Source organism: Chiroxiphia lanceolata, chromosome 5 (assembly GCF_009829145.1).
Source record: "Chiroxiphia lanceolata isolate bChiLan1 chromosome 5, bChiLan1.pri, whole genome shotgun sequence".
NCBI lineage: Eukaryota > Metazoa > Chordata > Aves > Passeriformes > Pipridae > Chiroxiphia > Chiroxiphia lanceolata.
Genome location: NC_045641.1, coordinates 18,631,144 through 18,642,768, shown reverse-complemented (window position 1 = coordinate 18,642,768; position 11,625 = coordinate 18,631,144). Strand labels below are relative to the sequence as shown.

General features: G+C 37.2%; 1 non-coding gene across 1 annotated transcript; it reads right to left on the bottom strand.

The window, feature by feature from the left end:
• Window positions 1-1,192: 1,192 nt before the first annotated feature.
• Window positions 1,193-1,264, bottom strand: TRNAD-GUC. The gene has a single exon. It is a non-coding gene; the product is annotated as a tRNA-Asp (tRNA).
• Window positions 1,265-11,625: the final 10,361 nt, after the last annotated feature.

Genomic DNA, 11,625 nt, shown 5'->3' with positions numbered 1-11,625 from the left:
CTTATAGAGTTACAGTTAGATTCTTTAAAGGTGATCGTGCTCTTGGGCACACAGTTATGGAAATGAAAACTGGATTTTTTGTGTCACTGTGGTTATGATTAAATAGCTGCTCTTGAATGCTTTTATATACTGGCACAAAATACTCGTGTAGTGCTGTTGTAATTGGTTCTGTGTTATTCCTGCCTTGACAGTGACCCTGTTGCATCAAAACAGGTGTACATTGCACATTACACAATGCAGTTTTTAAAACTAACTTCAGTGAAAAGATTGTCTTAGGTGATGTGGTCCTTACTTTACTTCCATTTAATGTTTCCCTAGCACAGCTGTTACCTCATTTGTAATATGCCTTTGCTATTATTCATGTTACAGTAGTGCCCAAGAGCCAACAGAGGTTTTTTTGTTCCAGATGTTACATATAGAATAGCAGATACTCACTTGAAGAGCTTACAGAGGGATTGCAGTGGCCTTAGATACCATATAAGGGGCATAACAATCTATCTAAATTTGAGATTCACCAAGATTCAACCCCATGATATGTCCTGTCATTTACAGTAAGTCCCCCCTTATTCCAGCTGATATTGCTGTGAATATTCAGTCCAATTCCATAGCCAAAGTCAGGAAAAGACATAGCACACACATGATAGTGGCATTAGTAGATGATTTGTTCTGTACTCTTTATTGCTTTTTACTGTATTTTTAAATAGAAATGAATACATATGCATAGATAGACACTTTAAACTGGGAATGTGTTTAAAGAAATTTCACCCTGTTTTTTGTTTTCTAGGGCAGTGTAATCAACAGACGTTCCACCATTCATTGATTAATATTTGAACAATGTAAACTCTATCATGATATATTTCTGACGTGTTGGAACTAAAAATGACACAGCTGAACACTGTAATCTTTTTCTTTGTCTTTCTAAGTAATAATAAGAACAGTTATTGTATGGCCCGTCTTCACGAACGAAGATTTGGGAAAGGTCTTTACCCTTCGAGCCTGCGCAGTGGATTTTTTAGGTGAGACACAGTGTGCGCTGAGCTGAGCCCACCCTTTAATCCTAAGGTTCATCTGCCGGGGCTGAGTGAGCTCGGACAGTGGCAGCGAGGTCCTCAGGATGTAGGTTTGTTTAGAGTGACCTTCTCTTAGATGGATGGCCTTACAGGGCTGACGAGCTCCATCTGCCCGGGGGAGTTTCCCTGACCGGGAATCAAACCCGGGCCGCAGCAGTGACAGTGCTGCATCCTAACCACTAGACCACCAGGGGTCCCCTAAGAACAGTTATTAATATTCTGGAAAAGCACCACCGTTCAAAGTTGCACAAACACATAAATGGGATTTAAAAGGTAAAAATGATTATCATCGATAAACAGACTCCTCATCAGTGTTACCTGACTATTTATAAATCTAGTGGATTGTTTTAAAAAGTACTTTTCAGATAAACCATCTAAATTTATGTTTGAATTATTTTCTGCCATATTGGAAACACCGAAGAGATCTTTCACAATTTTACACAGCTTAAATGATTATTTAATGGACGCTGCATGAGATTGAAAGCTTTTTTCTGCATTCTTCTGGGCATATTGATAAATCATACAAATAATTTTATTTCCTGTAATTTTCCACAGCGCATGTAGAGTGAGCCTCAGTTTAGATTTTTTTGGCAATTAAAATTTACACTTTTCATCATGGGTAGGTATTTCTTTCTCCCTCCCTCCCCATAAGGTTTTTTGAAGTAATGGTTATATCTAATAATGACAGTCATTCATTCCAAGTTGCAACTTTATCTTAATTTTCTTATTCATACGAGCAAGCAGAATAACAAGAATAACAGAATCTTTTACAATAGCTGCTATAATAACTACTTGCTGTTAAATTAATCAAGGAGAAGATAGAAAACAGTTCTAAACTACAAATTATTCAAGTGCATGAAAAATTTGAACTATAATTTTTTATCAATTATCTTTGCAAAAGAAGGGTAGGGGGTACAACAACAGATTTTTCTGGAGTAGTTATCTGAAATATTAATGTTTTTTATGTTTGGTTTGGTTTTGTTCTGATTTTGGCTTTTTTTCCCCCCCCAAAATAATGATCCTCTCTAGTTTTACTTTTTTTTTACAGAAGGAATTGACTGATTTATTCTTCTTCACTTAAGAATCTCAGTGCCATTAAAGGTTTTGTGAACATTTGATAACTTGTTGATAAATGATACAAACCTTAAAGCAGCGACACTTATAAGTTTAATTAAACTATTCAATTGATGTTCAGCTTTAGACGTCTCTGTTGAACATGAGAGTAAGGAGACTATTCTTAGTCCTACCTTTCTTTTTTAGCTCCAGGTTGGTTCAACTCTTACTGTATAAGAGGGACAAATATTTTATGATAAACCAGAAATAAATGTCAGATAATGTGTTTGTGTCATGTAATCCTTCTCTATCAAGCTGTAGCTTTTTCAAGATTAAGGAGGTTTCATATATCATTGCTTCCTTATCTGGTAATTCACTGATATTGGTTAGAGAACATTATTTTATCTTTTCCACCACATTACTCATTGTTAAACAGTGATATGTTTTGTGAGCTATGGATTGCATTTGAATCAAAGCGCAAAAGCACATTTTATATTTTCATGAGATATAAAACAAAACACTGGGAGATCTAATTTTATATAAAGTCTGTCTGGTGAAACAAAGTTTCTCCCTAATAATTAAATGTCAATGATTTGGCTTTGAGCAAAAATAGCTGGATTTTGCAGGCAATAATGGTAACCTGCCAGGTTGAGTAACGTTATGGTAACAACAAAATCTTATCTTTTATGGAGGTATTTAAACTTACTTAGGAAAAGGAGAAATTAGGCAACTCAGTATCATTATTCCATAAACATAAATACTTTTAAATAATTTGGAAGGTTTTATTTTCTCTTTATATGATTTGTTGCAGCACGATATTGAGGATAAAGAACTAACTCAGGCAATGAAGTATGGAAAAACCTCATAAGGAGAACTGAGTGCAGAATTTCACTGACCCTACTTGGAACTTTGTGAGAGTTTCCTGGTGTGTTGGTTTTAAGCAGCATGAACCCCAAATTTCTAGTTTGGTTGAGCCACGTTACTGGGTTTTTTTGTACTGAAGTCAGATGAAATTCTTAATTTAACCATGAGGTTAAGGCACCATAAGGTCTTCAAGGAAATATTCTCATAATACTGACAGGAAGAGGGAAATTAGTCTTCACATAAGCTACCTATATTATCTATGGTGGGTGCTACTTGTTTCAGCTCAGAAAGAAAGTTAGGACAGTGAAGAATTCTAGAAAATGAAACAAAATCAAGTTTATTCACACTTTGATTATAAAGGATTCTCTTTTACTCCTTTGGGAGCATGTCTTTTTGTGCTTTTCTGCTAAAAGAAGTTGAGAAGATCCAGTGTTAATGGCACTCAACATTGTTTCTGTAACTTCCTAATATACAGGGAATCCCCACTTCAGTTTGTACACAAAACTGCTTGGAAATGTTATCCAAGTATATTCTAAAGACTTAGAAACTATAATAAAACACACAAACTTAGAGAAAAAAATCTCTTGAAAATAGTAAATAATAAAAAGATCCGGTTTCTTGGATTACTCTAGTATTGGCATTACTACAGCAGCCCTAGTAGTCCTACAGGTACTGGTGAAACTTCAAAGAGAAAACCAGAAGGAGTTGGTGTGAAATTTTTTATGTTTAGGCCAACAGAAAGTAAAAAGTCTCTGTATAAAAGAAAATGGTTCCCTATGCTTTTTTTAAGGTGATTGAAGAGTGGTTGAAGAGGTCATAAAGAAATCCAGTGGCAGTGAAAGTCTGGCTTCCTGGCACTCTGTAGCACTCGCCTGCGCTCACTGGAACTCAGGGATGAAGCACACTTCCAGAAGAGAGAAATAAAAGCAGAAATCATGTTTTATGCCACTTTGAAGCATGAATGAAACTACAAAGAGGTGCAAAATGTCTTCAAAGACTCTCTACTTTTTTGCCCAAAATACAGGAGTTGAAGGAAAGAATTTAGAGAAGTAGGTTCTTTGAAGCAGGCAAGAGAATGTCTACATTCAACCTGTGCAAGACACCTGCTAAAATCAGTGCAATAGTCATTCTTTCAGCATGTCTTGCTTTCCTAGATGCTAAAAAAACTGACTGATGAAGAGCCTGTTATCTTTATACTATGGATGTACTGTCAAAGGCATATTTTCTCTCTTTATATTTGCCTAGGAAATACATTACTAACATAATGCATGTATAAGCTAACTAATGTATTAATAAACCAATGAATATCTACCATACATGCCTCTCCTCTTTAGTTTCAGCAGATGATCACAGTCTGTTTCAGAATATATACATTTAAAATAGTGAAGTAGTGGTAGACTGCCTGAGTTGCTCTATCAAAGGAGAAAAAAGAAAGAAAAATATTTTATCTGAGTACATAACATAGTTCTGATAGTTGGTCAAGAATGTATATATATTAGTAGGTTCATATAATTCAACTTCTGCCTGTGTTCAGGCTAATTTGAATGCATTGGCCCATAGCTCTTCTGATAGGGTATGAAAGCGTAAAGAATCCCTCCTTTTGCTGTACTTTTTGAAGGGAGTAGCAAAAATCACAGATTTTGTTCCAGTGTAATGCAGGATACACCTTTTTCCTTTGTAAATACTCAATCACATCAAGTATATAGCAACATAATCAGATCAAGTATATAGCGACACAAAGAGATTACAGAGTTTCTTTTCAAAAGTTCAAAGCTTCAGATACTTGACTTTTCTGATAGGCTAAAGCTTCACTTCATGGAAGGTTTTAAGTACATAAGAACCCTCAACTAAGTCAGAGATTTTATACATACAGCTGCAACTGCAGCTTGTTCAAGATTTTAACCATGTAAGAGTTAAGTTGTAATCCAGTCGTAAACTGAAGGTGCATAGTCAGAATTTAAATACATCAGCCTTGCAAATTTGCGACTAAACGTGTATGAAAGTCTTGTTTTCACAATATACATTAGGATAATTCAAACAGAGCCTAATGACAAGCAATGTCTGAGGTTAAGTATTATTACCCCATTGGGTGAGAAGCTACAAATCCCTGCTTTATACAGGAACAGTATGTCCCTGCACAGTGTCACTGCAAAGTCTCCAACCAGGAAGAACCAAGATATATTAGTTCTTATGCAAACAAGATGTTGCTTAATCAGATGGTTCCAGCTTCTGATGGATATTTGTATTGCACTGCATGTGTTTTTTTCTGTACAGTACAAATCCCAAGCTACTCTGCTGCACAGTGCACAGCAGAATACCTGAATCCCCTTAAGTTTGTGTCTAGTTACAGCTTCCTCTGAGTTCCCAGTAGTTTTTGGGGCATGGATGTTTTTGAAGCATTCTGGTTTTGCACATTAAGTTGAAATAAGCTTTGAAATGAAGGGTTTAATCTTCTCAGCTAGCTGCTGTTAAATTTCTTCCCCCAAGAATGGCTACTGTATAAAGGTGTATTTCAAAAAGGATGGAACCATAAATTCAGTGACTACTGTCATTCAGAATGGAGGTTCTGTAGGCTCTGTATTAGACAAGCAGGAAAGTTATTAGGAACAGGATGGTTTCACATGGGAAAGCCTGTACCTGTTGTCTGAATTTTGTTGTTGTACTCTTTCCAAAGGAAAAACTGAGGACTTCTGGAGAAAAAAAGAGGTAATTAACTATTGGGTTTTGAATTGGCTAAAAGACAAAGATGTATATGCAACCTATTGAGGCCTACTGTTTCTTCAAGGCATGGGAACTAATGCCCTCAGTATATAACTGTGGAAAATAGAACAGTACTCAAACAGGATATGGTACTGGAGATTGGGAGCCTTAGAAATAGCTTAGTTAAGAGGTATCAAGAAACTGTTGCTTTAACCTTTTCTGACAATACTAAAAATAGCCACCCAATGAATCTAGTCTTCAATTTGCTATTAAAAGTTTAATAACTGGTAGTCCTTGGTTTGGGAACTATATATTAGATAGATTTTTGAGGTTGGTACTGGAAGCTAGCTCTGTATAATCTGTGTATTACCTTGTACTGATTGCAGTCCTTCCAGAAATCTGGAAAAAAGTAGCAGTAACAAGACAAGGTATTTAGGAAGAGCACCAGCCTCACCACTTTTTTGTGATCTGTTCTCCATGTAGGCACTTTGGCACCCATAGCTGTTATGTTAGAAGTGGAAGAGGATACATTCCTTACTATTGAGTTACCTGGATTTGTTTACGAATTTGCTGCCCATGAATTTTTTTACCTTTCCAAACCTGCTGATGGTGTCTGCTTTCAAAATGTCCTCTGGTAGCACATTCCAGAAATTTAGTACATTTTGAAAAGAAATATGACTTTCATTCTTACATTCTGTATAAATAAATATTCTTTTGTCTGTTTTAAATGGAACTCCTACTGTTTTTATCAAACACTCCCTATTCTTGCATTGAGGAATTTAGTGAATTTTGTTTTGCATTTGTCTTAGCCACGGACAACTTGAGTTTTGTAAACTTTCATCATATCTCTTATCTCTCTGCTTTCCAAATTGAAGAGCCAGAGTCTTTAATCTCTCCTTATACAGTAGCTGCTTTATTGCTTTTAGCACTTCAGCTGATTTCTAACATGTCCTCCTTGACATACAGAGACCAGAGCAACACACACCATTCAGGATATGGTCATCTCTCAGTTTTATATGACATAAAAATGATACATTTTTCTTGGTCTCAGTATTCTTCCAAGTATCTTGTTGACTTTCTTGACTGCTATTGCATACAGAACTGATGATTTCAGTGAACTGTTAATGATCCCAATGTCTCTTTCCTGAATTACAACTGCTACTTTTGTGGTGAGCATTGCACAGGCATGGCTTAGATTATTTTTCCCTAGATATATTATTATCTTATATTAATCTACAGTGAAGACCATCTAACACATCTTTTCCAACATCTTCATAGGCAAACTCAGGAAGTGTGGATGGGATGGGTGGACAGTGAGGTGGATTGAGAACTGGCTGAATGGCAGATCACAGGGTGTTATGATCAGTGGCACAAAGACTAGTTGGAGGCCTGTCACTAGTGGTGTCCCCCAAGGTTCAGTACTGGGCCCAGTATTGTACAATTTATTCATCAGTGACTTGGATGAAGGGGTAGATGCCTCCTCATCAAGTTCACTGACGATACAAAGCCGGGAGGAGGGGCTGATACCCCAGAGGGCTTCATAAGGACTGCAGCCCTTCATAAGGACTTCAACAGGCTGGAAAGATGACGAGATAGTTGCCTGAAATTCAACAAAGGCAAATGCAGGGTCCTACACCTGGGGAAGAATAACCCCATGCACCAGTACAAACTGGGGCTGACATGTTGGAAAGCAGCTCTGTGTAGAGGGTCTTGGTGGTCGTGGTAGACAACGAACTGTCCATGAGCCAGGAGTGTGCCCTTGTGGAGGTACACACAGGGAGGCCAATGGCATCCTAAGGTGCTGTGTCCAGTTCTCAGCTCCTTAGTACAAGAGACACATGGAGTTCCTGGAGCGAGTCCAGGGGAGGGCAACAGGATGATTAAGGGACAGGAACATCCCTCTTATGAGGAAAGGCTGGGTTAGCTGTGCCTGTGCAGCCTCGAGAAGAGATGACCAAGAGAGGTCCTCATCAATGTCTATAAATATCTGAAGGGAAGGTGTCAAGAGGATGGAACCAGTCTCTTCTCGTGCCAAGCAATAGGACAAGAGGCAATGGGCAGAAACTGGTGCACAGGAAGTTCCACCTGAACAGGAGGAGGAACTTCTTAACTGTATGGCAGAGCACACATTGGAACAGATTGCCCAGAGGGGTTGTGGAGTCTCTGTCACTGGAGATTTTCAAGAACCATCTGGATGTAATCCTGTGCAAGGTGCTCTGGAATGACCCTGCTTGAGCAGGGAGGTTGGAACAGATTTATATCTTCTGTGGTCCCTTCCAATCTTACCCATTCTGTGATTCTGTGGTTCTCTAATGTTACCTTTTGCCCATTCACTTTTATGACTTCCTTCTGGATTGACCTGTTAGTGCCATCTAACAAAAATGAATGTAGTATCATGTGCAAATGCAGAGAATTTGTTAAATCCTGCCTCAGGGAGCATGAAGTTCTACTCTTTGATTACAGTGTGCTTCACACAACAGACAGTCTCATTCTTGGATGGACTGCAGGCACTCCTTTGATGGTAATAAGTATTCGGGAAGATGACTTGAAGCATGAAAATACGACCATAATTCTCAGGCTATATGGTCTATTCACCTACAGCACATCTTTAATGTGTTTGTGTTTCAGTCTAGTGGCTTGACTGTACCACGTGTAAACATGTCAACTTCATTTTAAAACTAGCTTGCCTGGGGACAGACAGCAGTTTAGCCATGATAATTGGGGCTTTCTATGCTCAGCTGGCACCTTATGTGCACCTTTCATAACTGTTGCAGCTGATTCCTTTGGTACCTGAATAAAACTTGCTACAAAATTTCTAGACAAAGTTGCAAAGTAGACTACTGAAAAAACAAAATCTGGTTTGCAGTAATATATTTTTGTCTGTTCTTTAACTCTGTCAAGGCTATTTTCATTCCTCAATTGCATCTCAATAAGGCTTTTAAGATATGCTTGATACATAATTGATAACACTAAGGGCAATGGCTGCAATGCATGTAATAGATAACCTGGTATTACGTGCTATCTGGGGCATTTCTGTGGAAGAATATCTCACAGTAACATTTACAGAAGGAAAGTAGTCTTACTCTGTTTTAGATAGAAATTGAAGTAAAAAAAATGTAAGGGAAAAGTTCCTGAAATAGAACTTTTAATAGTTTTACCAGCACTTGATATTTAAACCCCCTAAGTGATAATTTGAAAAAAACCTAATGTTTTTCTATTAAGTTGTTATGACTCCCCTCACCTTTTCACAGTGTAACCCTTTTCGGACAGAATACTAAAGACAACTGTTGATCATTGCTAATTCCGTTAACTGGATGATTAAAATGACAAGAACATCTGCAAACAACTGTTGCTAGTATTATTGCTGTGCCTGGAAGCCCTGCTATCGTTAAAGATCTAACAGTGTTTCCATTACTAAATCTCTTTGTAATACTCATTGGGTTTAAATCTAGCATTCATATTCTCAATCCGGAAGAATTTTTGGACAACATTTCGAATTAGCCATATTTTAGTTACAGAAAAGTGAGAGAGCCAGAAACACTTGACATTTTGTAAGATGCATTTTATGCTCTAAAAGGTTTTTAGCACTTCTAAAATTATTCATAACTTAACTATTATGACTACCATGCATACTTACTTATTCTGAATAACAAAAATATGTCATGTTATGTGGTCGTTTGAAATGACAAAATATGTAAAACGTGTACACAGATTCTGCAAGTATATGCACCTGTACTTAATTTCTTAAATGTGAATACACCCTTCCCCTTGGTTTAGTGGAGCTGTTCCAGTGCAAAAAATTAAATGAATAGGTAAATATATTTTAGGTGGCCGATAAATTGCCCCGGTGCTCCTGCAGAACTTTATTCTAATCTCCCCAGAGGCCACTGTCTGTTAATATGGAATCATGATTAATAGAGGCTGATTGCAGACACTGATTAAATTCAGTAAGACCCTGATTTCAATGTCTAGATAACAGAGATAATATCACCATTTTTATTTTCATAGCCTGTGCATACAAGACGTAGAATTTCACCAGTCATTTCTCACTCAGAAAGGCTGAATGGAAGCGACACAGGAGAGAAAGTCTCTGGCAGTCCCTCTGGGGTTTCCTGCCTGAATCCCATCACCAGTGCTACAAGGAAGGTTCAGCAGTGAGAAACATGCATTGTGGCTACATGTGGACCAAATTGTCTCAAAGCTGATATAGATCTTATACCTTCCTTTCTTTTCTAATTAACAATTACTAGATGTAGTCTGAAAAATTAGCTATTTTGGGCTAACCCAAGATAGCTTGGTAACTGTGGACATGTGTAAGCACAGTAATTTTTCTTCACCAGAAAATGTTACTGAGCACTCTGTAAGTTGTATCATCATGGAAGTTCAGAAGGAGAGTGGCATGTTTTATCAAATCATTGAACATATTTAAAAATACATTTGCGAAGTGCAATTAACTTTGAATGTTGCAAAGGTCAATAAGCTATCACGATCCCAGGGGAGGCAGAAAACTGGAATCCTTTATTGTGTTCACAACTTCATATTTAAAGGGTTCATGGTTTACATATTCAACAGGGGGCTTGCATATTCATTCTATTACAATTGGCGACTTTGCAGAGATGAGGTAAGGGAAAAACCAGGTTTGACAAATCTTGGGGTCTTAGGAATTACCTCATGGGAAAAACCCACTTTTACTTGAGGGATTTTACAGGGGGGGGACAGGTAACACAAAAGGAGAGATAAAACACAATGGATCTTCTGCATAGATTGATCAAATCAGGGTATGGTCTCTCTGTCTTGGGTAGGGCATGTGATAACATCATGCGAGGAGTCTCTTCCATCGTGCTGGAGGAGGCAGGAAGAATCCACAGTGATGAAGTTACTAAAAAGGGTTTTTCCCCAGCTTCTGTGACTCAAGGTTTTCTGTTTAAACCTAGCAGTTTCTTTTCTCATACCTAAAATTTGGAATTCAACAGAATGTCTCCATTTGTGAAAAGTGTTCTTGCTGAGAAGATCTTTAGTTTATGATGATGCATATACCCACAGAAAGCCAGTGCTGTAAACAAACTGTTGTCCTTTTTGGATCACAAATTTGTATTTAATGGACTTTCCAGCATAAAGGTATATGAAATTTCTTTTGATACATGTCAGAACTGTCAATTTTCCAAAGACACAAAGACATTTATATACATATATTTATATATGTATATATATATATTTATATATATATATGCACAGAAATATCAGGCTTCCTTTTTTCTTTGGAAAAAAGAGACCAAGAACATTCTCATTGATTTTACTAAACTAGTTCTTCGTTCGCGAAGCTCAGCCATGATGATGAGTTGTGAAACGTTGGTCATTTAAATAAAAGGACCATATTCCCAGAGATTCCTAGCACATGTGCCAAAATAAGATTAGAAAAGATAATAATTTTTCCATTTCATGCTGACACTAGCACCAAAACATAGTTTTTTCCTAATTGTTTTCAAATAAATTGTCACATTCAGATTCAAAGTGACTTTTCTGACCCCAATATAAATGTATGAATTGTATAAAGCACTTTGTGTTAATAATAGGAGATATACATCTCTGAACAATTCAGATTTGTGTGCAATTCTGCTGCAGATTTATTCTAAAAGTGAGGATTCAAGTAGAGAACAATTTGCATCAGTTCAAATGAAAGATGAATGCAGCTGATATACACAGAATATACATGAAAACTATTTTCTGGTCTTGTCAACGCCTTGACTTAATCCGTAAGGGGGGTGAAAAAATGGTTTTGACTTGCTAATTAAATTTTATTTGCCTTAGTTGCAGTATTCAGACAAATGACCCTCACCCTTTTCTTAAATAGAGGCAGACATTAATGTTTTCTCATAGTGGGACTGCAGCTAATCCCTCTGCTTACTCATGTCATCTAATCCTTATTTTCCTCAAACCT